The 9,941-nt window shown below is 52.0% G+C and overlaps 1 long non-coding RNA gene across 4 annotated transcripts in view; it reads left to right on the top strand.

The window, feature by feature from the left end:
* The window catches only part of LOC146755283 (uncharacterized), a 133,390-nt gene extending 124,328 nt beyond the window's left edge, over positions 1–9,062 (top strand). For 3 of the 4 annotated variants that reach the window (XR_014938246.1, XR_014938245.1, XR_014938247.1), the window contains exon 2: positions 8,520–9,062. This is a non-coding gene — a long non-coding RNA (uncharacterized LOC146755283). Of the gene's footprint in view, positions 1–7,636; positions 8,048–8,519 lie in introns of those variants that run through there. The other variant, XR_014938244.1, reaches the window with a different exon arrangement.
* Positions 9,063–9,941: the final 879 nt, after the last annotated feature.

The following is a 9,941-nucleotide window of genomic DNA, read 5'->3' on the forward strand; positions in this document are numbered from 1 at the left end:
TTGGTTTGGGGTAAGAGTCGATGGGGAAGGCCCCATTTTGAAGCCCTTTCCAATGGGCAGCTTGTTGTCAATGGGACCGCAGCATTTCTCGACTCAAAAGCCAATCTCTGACATAGGAAAAGGCAATTCTATTGTTAAAGTACAAATCTAAAAGCAGGAGGTTGGCTGACAAACATGCATTTCTTCCTCCTTGGCTTCTCAGGCTGAGCTGATCTTTATAACATCAACAGCCCCGTAGATCTCCAAGTAATTAAAAATACCAGAGGGTGGAGGCTCCTGTTCTCACGTGTACAGAGAGGGCTCAGCAGGGCTTTTCTGAGCCAGAATTAATCATTAAGAAACAAATAGTATCTCTGTGAAGAGATCTGGCCTGGAAGAGGAACGCCTTGCTTTCTCTCGCCTTCCTGACTCTGTGTGAAGATTTTGGATGAGGTATGATGGAAAAAAAAACAGAGATTAAGGGCTGAACTTCTCCATCATGGTTAAATCAGTGAATTTAATGCAATTATTCCAGGCAGATTCTGAAGGAACTGGGCTCAGGACAAGGTTTGTTATCAGTTTTTGAGTCCGTGCAGAGGTGCAGCAAGCAAGCATGGATATCCCTATGGTGCACACAGGGAGTGCTCCCTATGCAATGCCACTTTCACCATTTCCTCTACAACTCCAGCTCTCTCTACAGCATCCCACATGCCTGGCATTAATGCCTTGGGCATGTTCTCCCTGTAAATACCTGTGAAACCACGGCAGGCCCATGTCTGACCAAGGACAGCTTAGTGCATCTCTGTGGCTGCCATGCAAACTGCAGCCCAAGGCCAAGCCCACTCTTTTCCCCATCATCTCTCTACACCTCATCACACCCCCTCGTGGCTTTTTGTTTGGGTCTTGGGTGTTTTGTTGTTGTTGTTGTTTTGGCATGCAAAGGAATTGCTGGCAGATGGGACCCACCTCTCCTTTGTTATTTCTGGCTTATGCTGGAAAATCATATTCACACCTGCCTGAAGCTTGAGAAGTGCACAGTGGTATTCAAGGGGGAGCAGGAGGGCTGCTGGAGCATAAGGGCAGCTAAAGGATACTCCATCAGAGGGCTGGGGATTAAGGACAGGTTGGGAGTTGAGGTTTGCTCCATCAGATGCTTTGTGCTTTGCTTCCCAGCCATATTTGGAACACTTGCACTCATACACCTCTATTGCAAGCAATCAAGGATCAAACCCTCTCCATATTTGCACCTCCCAGAGGTTGGCTCCTGATTTCTCTTGCTTACATTCACACCCGTGCAAGCAGCAGCAATGAGTTTTGCACTGACCATCCCTCCATCTCCTGCAAAGGACCACTGCCTGCTATGTGCTGCACTGCATCGGGCTGCTCACACAGTGCCCATGTCTGCGCCTCTGACTCACCGCATCCACCCACGTTTGGCATCCGCAGCGCCTTTCATCTGCACAACTCGGAGCCCTTTTTCAAAGGTTCACAAATTAAACTCGACAACACCTTTGCAAAATAGGTCGGGGTGGCCAACCCTGAGGAGCAATTAGGGGAACTGAGGCATGTGCTGTTGAACCAGCCCAAATTGTTTCAGGGAGACTGAAATGTGTTTTTCTGACATTGCTGTGCCGCTTTTTTGCCTTCCTGGCTCAACTCTCCTTATGTTCAGTAACTGGGACACCTAAATCCTCCTTTTTGTTGTTGTTTTATATTATGTTTCCTGATCCTTTTGTCCTCGATTGCAGTTTCATTCCTTTCATATACCCTGGTAGATCTGGGCGGTTCGTTGCTTGTGCTGAAGAGTTTGAGCTGTGCAATGGCTGCACAACCATCCTCAGGAGTAGCTACTGACAAAGAAGATCTCCCTTGGATGGAGAATATGAAAAGAAAAATGGGTTTGTTTCCATCTAAATAGAACAGAAACAGTTACGCCAACCCTGAGGCACTCCTTTAGACAGCTCTGGAGCTGAGTTTCAAACATCCATGTCAGATGAAGTCACTGAGAGCCATGAGAATTGGATCACCTGTGATTCACCAGCCCCGGTTCTCACAGCAGCTCCGGCCAAAGGAGGAGCAGGGAGCCTGCCTGTTATTTGCACTGCGCAGCGATCCCTCTCACATCCCATATGCCTTGTGCTTAGCATAAGATAAACTCACAGCTCAGGAAATGCAGTGCTGAAGTGCACACGGGCTGTCCCTGCTGCAAGGAAGCCCAGGACACCGACCCAAATGGGCATTTAGCAGCCCCTGGTGCAGCAGCAGAGCAGGCAGAACGGGTTCAGGGCTTCGTGCTGCTTTCACATGCATCAGATTGGCAGTGACACACCGATAGATCAGGATTGCTGCCCTGACACAGAGCAAATAATGCTGCAGGTGTGCTTAGAGCTGAGCTGCGGCTATGACCAGAACTGATATCAACATGAGATAAACTCAGTTTATGTAGCCTGAGTTGAGATATTGAGAAAACTCAGGCTTGCTGCTTCCATGTAATCGACTGCGTGTGTCATTAGTGATGGAGGGAAGAAAGGTGAGTTTGAGGACCCAGGGTTCTGAGGGTGCATTGTCACCTTATGGGTGTGCTGAGACAAGAGCTAGGAGATGTAAAGACTGAGATTTTCAGGGCACCTGAACATAGAATCACTAAGGTTGGAGAAGACCTCAATGACCCCCAAACCCAACCCATCCCACCATGTCCATCACCATATCCCTCAGTGCCACATCCCCATGGTTCAGGAACACCCCCTCACCTCCCCAGTCAGCAATGCCTCCTCCTTGCAGACCAGACATAGGGCTCAAAGCAGGCCCGCAGGCTATGAGCTGGACCTTGGGGAATCTTAATTACAAGCAGGACACGGACGCCCATTGAGCAACAGCGATACTTGGGGAGTGCACGGCACAGCAGTGACTCAGCAGAGCAGGAGGCTGCGGGGTGAGGACATGGAGGATGTGCAGAGCTGGGGGGAGGACCCCTTTCTAGTGGTTATGCTGAGTCCTCATCTCCAAAAAGGCTGAAGGGAAGATGACTACTCAGCAACAAACTCATGCAGAGGACAGGGAATACCATCTGAAGACGGAAATCTATTTGGATTAAAGGACGGAGACAGATCAAATGGGGTGAATTTGTACATTAAAAAAAAAGCATAGGTTTGAAATTAGAAGATGATCTCCGGACATCACAGAGCAGAGCTCAGGGGTGGCCTCTGAGACACAGTCTGGAGCACTGGGTTCCAAAGTGGCTTCACAAGGAGCTCACTGCAGTCATCAACACGTTGCATAACAGCGCATGGGTGATACTCTGCCTTCAATGTGCTTACAAGGCTTGTTGCACCATGCTCATATTGTTTTTAATTAATTAATTAGGCCCGCATTTCAAGGCTTCTGCTGGTTGCCTGCAGAGGTCAGGAAGGATTTCTCTCCCCCCCCCCCCATCCTTGATGATTAACTTGGTTTCTGTGTCATTGGCTTTCAGTTTTTGTTTTCTTTTCCACCTCCTTTTCATGCGTTGCAGATTGGCACAAGCTGAGATGGGGAAGTTGGGTGGAGACGGTCGCACCTCTCCGGTGCCTGCTCAGCACTAAAACACCATCTCCAAATTTGGGAAGGATTGTTCCATGGTCAGATTGGCCACTGAGGCTCTTTGCCTTCGCTTGGATAATCTTATGATTCTGGGGGCTGTAGAAGTGCTAATAAAGCTGCTATCTGGATAGGCTCACAATAGGTCGCAATCCTTCCAAGGAAAGCAATTTTGTAATGGGGTGTAGGTGTTAGCATGGTCAACAGCCCCCAGGCTCTCTTTCTGTACTCTTCTATGCTGATGTTCTTGTTTTTCTGATGCTTAGCAGTGATAACTTTGAGCAGAATTTGCTAATTGTCCCCAGCATCAGGGACTGCTTCATCAGGTTTAGTTCTTGACTCCACAGTGTGTAGGTCTAGAAGGGACAAAATGGAGTTGCTGATGGCTTGGGGCACCCAGAGAAAGGGGGGAGGTGGGGATGGGTAGAGAAGGGTAAAGCAAGGACAGACAGCAAGGAAGGGAAAGGGCAGAGGGTTATTAATAGCCTCCCTACACACTAAGTACTCTGAAATCTTCTGTATTTGGCAACATTGAGCAAGCTGCCCCCCAGGCCATGGCTGGTCCTTGCATGGATTTGTGCACTCAGCAATCTTTGCCCTGGCCTGCCCTGGGGACAGAAACCATGGCTCTGTCCCTCCTAAGGTGTACAGCTATGCTATATTTGGATGTGTATGGCCACAGAGCAGCATGGCACAGTGAGGGGAGAGCAGGATGGGGCAACTTCTGCCTTAGAGCTGTAGAAAGATATGAATGTTTCCTCCACTTGCCCATGGTTCCACATGGGGGTGACAGCAAGCTGGGGGGCTCATGGGATCAGTATCTCCTGGGTAAGAGCATCATCTCCCCCAGATCTCTCTTGCAAGAGACTCAGTGTCTTGAGGCTGACCTCCATGCAGAAGACTGAGCTCCTAAGTGATGCCCTGCCTCCCCTTGGTGCTTGGAGGGCAGAACAGCATGGGGGCAATTCTACATGGTTGGACTAGGCAATCTTAGTGGTCTTTTCCAGCCTCCGTGATTCGATGATTCCCTGATTCCATGGGACCCAGCAAGGCTGGGGGAAGGAAGAGAGGCTGTCCTTAAAGGAGAGAGGCTTTAGGATGGGTTATTGCTGCGTTCCTGGAAATCCAAGTGCGGGATGAAGGCTGAGTAATGAGGGCAGCACATAGGAAGGGTCAGTGAGCTCCAGCATTCAGAGCAACTCTCGTTCTGAAAAGCCCCTGGGAAGTTAAGTGGGAAAACATGTTGAAACAAGGACGCTTATTCAGTGAGTGACTGAGCAAGGCAAATATCCGGCGTGTGCGTGCATGTGTCTGGTTTTACTCCCCTCCTTTCCTTTCTCTGTAAATACAGGGAAAGAGTAAAGCAGCAAAGAAAGATCTGAGCTAAAGGGGAAGAGACCCAGAATGGGGACAGCACTAAGAAAGGAGGAGATAAAAAAGCTGGACAGTTCTGGGAGAGACCTAGATAAGAGGGTGAGACCTCTTGCCATAGGAATGGGATAACCACGTGGAGGCAAAGCAAAGGTCAGAGCCAGGCCTGGAGCAGGCTGAGCATCACCGCTCTTACTCAGCACTGCTTTGCTGTGCACCGTGCCCAGGCTCGCTTGTCCTTGGTCAGCATTATAGCTCTGCAGCCCCATCCCATCCTCTGGTTTTAAGGTGGTGGAAAATGCTTGGGAAAGAGCTGTGTCATGCCTTCCTCTTCTGCAAGGGAAATCAGCAGGGTCAGCAAGGTGCTGGGAAGGGCAGTGAGGCTGGACGGCAGTACAGAGGCTGTGATTTCGGAGTTAGGATGGAGATCAGGGGCTGCACAGTGTCTGGGGCTTGGGAATGGATTTGCAATCCAACATGCATGTGGACACCAGCCCTGGCTTGCAGAAATGGGAGTGAGTTTTGGCATGTGAGGAGAACAGTGTCTGGTGGAAAATGTCTGATGTTTGCCTTGGAAAGGATCTGGGGACAGGCTGATCGCAGCAGCTCTGACATCACTGGCACTGAGCTCATGGTCCTTCAACACCTGTTTATACCTTCCAAGCCCCACGGCTGCCTGGCAGGTCTCAGATCTTACCTCTTCCTACATCCCCCGCTGTTCCCCTGCTGTCCCAGCTCTCCCTCCTGCCCCTTGCCTCCCTCCAGATGCTGCTCTGAGCAGCAGGAGGGTCACTTGAACCCACAGCCTCAGCCCAACAGCCCCGTACCACCTTCCTGCTATCACACTGGGGCCTCTCTGCTTTACTCCCACATGTCCCAGTGGCACAATAAGCTGTTTTCCTCTTCCCCAGCACCCAGCAGAGCAAATCTCAGAAGGCTTCTGCAGCTCGAGAAACCCTCACAGCGGGACCTAGTGTGAAACTACTGGGGAGAATAGGCTTCTTGGTGGCACAGCCATGGCCACCTACTTCATCCTTCCAAGGATGCCTGCCCATCCCATCGTCACACCTTCCTCCCCAGGGCAGGGCTTTCTGTGTGGCCAGCACAGCTCTGTCCCCATGCCAGCAGCTGCCCTCAGGGAGCTGAGTGCCCACACCGAGGTGCAGGGTGACAGCAGCAGGGCCACAGCCTGCAGCCAGGCACTGCCATGCACCCCATGCTCCAGCCGGTCCTGCAGAGCCAGATTGGGAAACACCTGCAGCTGCATGTGAGCTTTGGGAAGCACCCAGAGGGCCCAAAAGCTCCTGCATTCCTGCGTCCCCACCTGGCAGAGGTGCAGCGTTCCTCTCCAGCAGCTGGGCAGGATTTGGCCCTCCTCCTTGGTGGTAGAGTTGTGAAAGAGGCTGAAAGGAGATGGGAGATTCCCAGGCAGCTCTGAGATGTGCGCTGGCACTGCGGCTCTGCAGGAATGCCAGGGAGTGGAGATGAGAGGAGAACTGCTGCTTGTTGTGCACAAGCAGGGAACACCTGGAGCTTGGGCAACACGGGGAGCCATCCCTGCTGCTCCGACTGGCTCCATGCATGTGCTGGCTGCTGGTCTTTATTACATTAATTGCATTTCACTATGAGGCTCCGTCAAGTCCGAACGTAGCCCCAGCGGAGCGTCACGGGGCTGGCTGGCACCCAGGAAGGAAAGCCAAGGGGTTGGAGGAAGATGGGGTGAGAAAGCAGCAGGCCCAGGGAGCTGCAGCTCTATGGGTACAAGAAGGGCATGCTCTAACCTTGCCTTGTGCTTACTGCCCATCTCCCTGTGCCCTGCAAGTGATGCTGCAGGGATGGTGTTATGGGGTGAGTTCCCTCTGTCATGGGGACGTGTTGGCATTCAGGGCTGTAGTGCTGGGCTTGCACTGATCTCATGCAGCACAGGGAAATGGAAACAGTGACCAGGGAGGCGTTCCTTCCAGGGCACTTTTAGTGATGTGTTATTTTATATCAAGCAGAGCTCTCTGAGCGTCATGGATTTGTGTAGCCAAAGGAACCACTGTGCTGATCCCATCCTGATGGTGGGCTATGCTTACAATGGTGAAGGACCCCCGGGTTGACTGGTACAGCCACCAAACCTTCCTTTTCCCACTCTGCATCCATAAGTCCCAGCAGTGCCCCTCCTGCAAGCCAGCCCCAGCACCCCATGGCTCATCCACAAGCCCTGTTTCATCCAGGAGGGGTGAAAGCCCAGCTCGGTGGCACACAAGAGGTTCTCATTGCTCCTCGCTGACCACGCAGCATCCAATTAACGCCCCATAATACAAGCATATGGGACCGGAGGGAGACGTGTGCTCTGAGCTTCGCTTTCCCCCCCCTCCACACTGCGGGGTTTGGGGTTTTGTGAGCACAGAGGGCGGACAGGGGAGCTCCAGGGCCGCTAGGTGTCCCCCGTGGGCCGTACACAGCTGCGGAGCCCCGAGGGGATTGCGGGATCGTGGGCTGGGATACAGCCCGAGAAGGGATGGGATGGGATGGGATGGGATGGGATGGGATGGGACGGGACGGGACGGGGAGCACCTTCGTGTCCGCTTTCAGGAGGTATCGGGGCTGTCAGTGTGTCCTTCTCTCAGCTGGGAAGGGAGAGGTGGGGTTACAGCAAGGAAAACACCTCGGTTTCCTTTCTGGGTGAAAAAAAACCCAACACAACACCATCATTGTGGAGATCCAAGCTCTCCCCGTCTTGTTTTTCTGTCCTAAAAGGACCTTTTAAGTGTCCCGAAAATACTGCACGAGATTAAATGTTCCAGCCTGTATAGGATGCCAGCAGGGTGTTTCCAGAAGCCATGCAGCACACAGCTCACAGCTTCCCCATCAGCATGCTCACCCCTCATTCAAAGCCCTGCACTATCTTATCAGCACGCTCATTATACCCTCAGAAACACAGTGTAAACATCTCCAGCAAGCTGCACTCGATGACAATTTCCTTGCCAAATCAGCCACTTCCCTGCCTGAGTGATGGCTGTGAGAGAGGGTTTGTGGAGCTGCTGCTGTTTGAACAAGTGAGAAGTAAATACAGCTCCCTTTCTGGGAGCACACACCACACACACCTGCTCAGCGGAGCTGCATCACAGCAGAGGTAGGAAGGTGTCTGTGGGAGCTGCTCATTAAAGTACTGGCAGCTCATCAGTGCCACTTTGTTCTGTTTCTACCCTGGAATCTGGCTGAGGGAGGCAGATAAGCTTCTGGTAGAGGCTGCCAGGGGAGCTTACACAGCCCTCTGTCTGACAGCAGGTTGTACATCTTAATGCAGAGGTGGCACAGCATCACTCCCTGGGATGCTGGGAAGGGATGGGGTGTGCTGGGATGGCAGATCTGCAGTGCTGGCCTCCAGCTGGAGCAGAGCAATGCTGTGCTGAGGGAAATAGCAGAGCACTTGCCAGCTTCCCTCCCCCATCTCCTATCCTTGCTTTCAGCTCCTTCATTGCTATGGCTGCTATGGGAGTTTGGGTAGTCCTCGGGCTGTTCTGGCTTGCAACAGGTGATGCAGCTGGATGAGGGCAGAGAGGGGCCTGCTGGAGTTCTTACTCTGCTGCTCTTCTGCATTTCAGCTCCAGCACAGCCCCCTGCTGCTACCCACCCACAGTGACCCCGCTGTGCCAGGAGCACAGGGCAGCTTGGCTGCCTGGCTCTTCTATTCAAAGAAGAAAGGAAGGAGGATGGGGAGAAGAAGCAAACAGCAACGAGACGAGGCTTCCAGCTGGTAGCAGAGTGTCTGTGCACCAACTGCAGTCTGCCTGATTTCCTCTCCCGCTGCAGTCTGTGCTGCAGCCTGCACTAAGTGCTGCATTCCCCTCTACTGATCCCTGCTGCAGACCAGGCCAGGCTGCCTCTCTCCCATGAGCTCTGCTTGGATCTCCTTCTATTCACTCTGCCTGTGTTTCACAAAGAGGTATTTTTCCTTCCCTTTGCTGGGTCACTAACGCCATGCACAGCTGTGAGCAGTGAAGCTCAGCACACCACGTCCCTCTGGCCCCCTGCTGCTGCCATGGGCTGAAGTCATGCATTGAGGATCACAAGCAACACTGGGAGATGTAGGGGAGGGCTTTTAGAGAGGAGCTCTGATGCAGATTAAAGAGAGAGAGATAAGAAAATCCCCTTGATGTCCTGCATTGATTGCTTTGGTTTGTGTTCTTTCAGCAGTGATGTAATCACATCATCAAGGCAAATCTATGTACCCTTCCTGACCCCTGTGACACATTGGAGCAAGGTACAGGTACACAGCACACTGTGTACTATCACCCTGTGTCCACATCAGCCCTTTGCACTGATATATGGTTGCACTAACTGCCCAGCGGCGAGATTTAATAGGAATGATGATCTAAGCACAGACCCTTGTTTGCTAACTCTGCTTTTTTGGGCTGCAGGAATTAGAAAGAAAAGGCAAAGCCGTGTTTGCTCTGTGCTGAGCCCTGATTTCATGGGAATGCATTGCAACACCTGCTGCAGTGAGCCCTGCTTTCCAGGCAGAGGATGGTTGGCACCACAGGGTGCAATGGTGAGGTGAGCACTAAGAGCAGCCTTGCTGGAAACTGCTCTGAGATGAGACCTGAAGCAGATCTCTGAAGGTACAGAAGAGGCAATATGGAGTTTATACAGTCCTCCAAGCCTTGACTCATCATTGTACTAATGGCTTTGAGCTGCACAGGGGGAGGTTTGAGGTGGCTATTAGGAGAAATATATACTCCAAATGAATGGTGCTGCACTGCACATCTGCACAGGGAGTGATGGGGTCACTGTTCCTGGTGGTGTAGCTGAGACATGGGGATGTGGCACTGAGGGATGGGATGGGGCTGGGGATCTGAGAGGTCTTTGCCAACCCAAACAAGTCTATGAATACATTCCCTGAATCCATTGGGTTGGTAAGGGAAGGAATGTGGGCAGATCCTGGCATCGTGAGGGGGGTGCTGCAGGTTTCTGGGGCACAGGCAGGGTCCTGCAATAGCTATTAGCCTGATCCAGGGTGAGCAAGT

Source organism: Coturnix japonica, chromosome 34 (genome assembly GCF_054131305.1).
Source record: "Coturnix japonica strain WE chromosome 34, WE-NBRP24, whole genome shotgun sequence".
NCBI classification, from domain to species: Eukaryota; Metazoa; Chordata; class Aves; order Galliformes; family Phasianidae; genus Coturnix; species Coturnix japonica.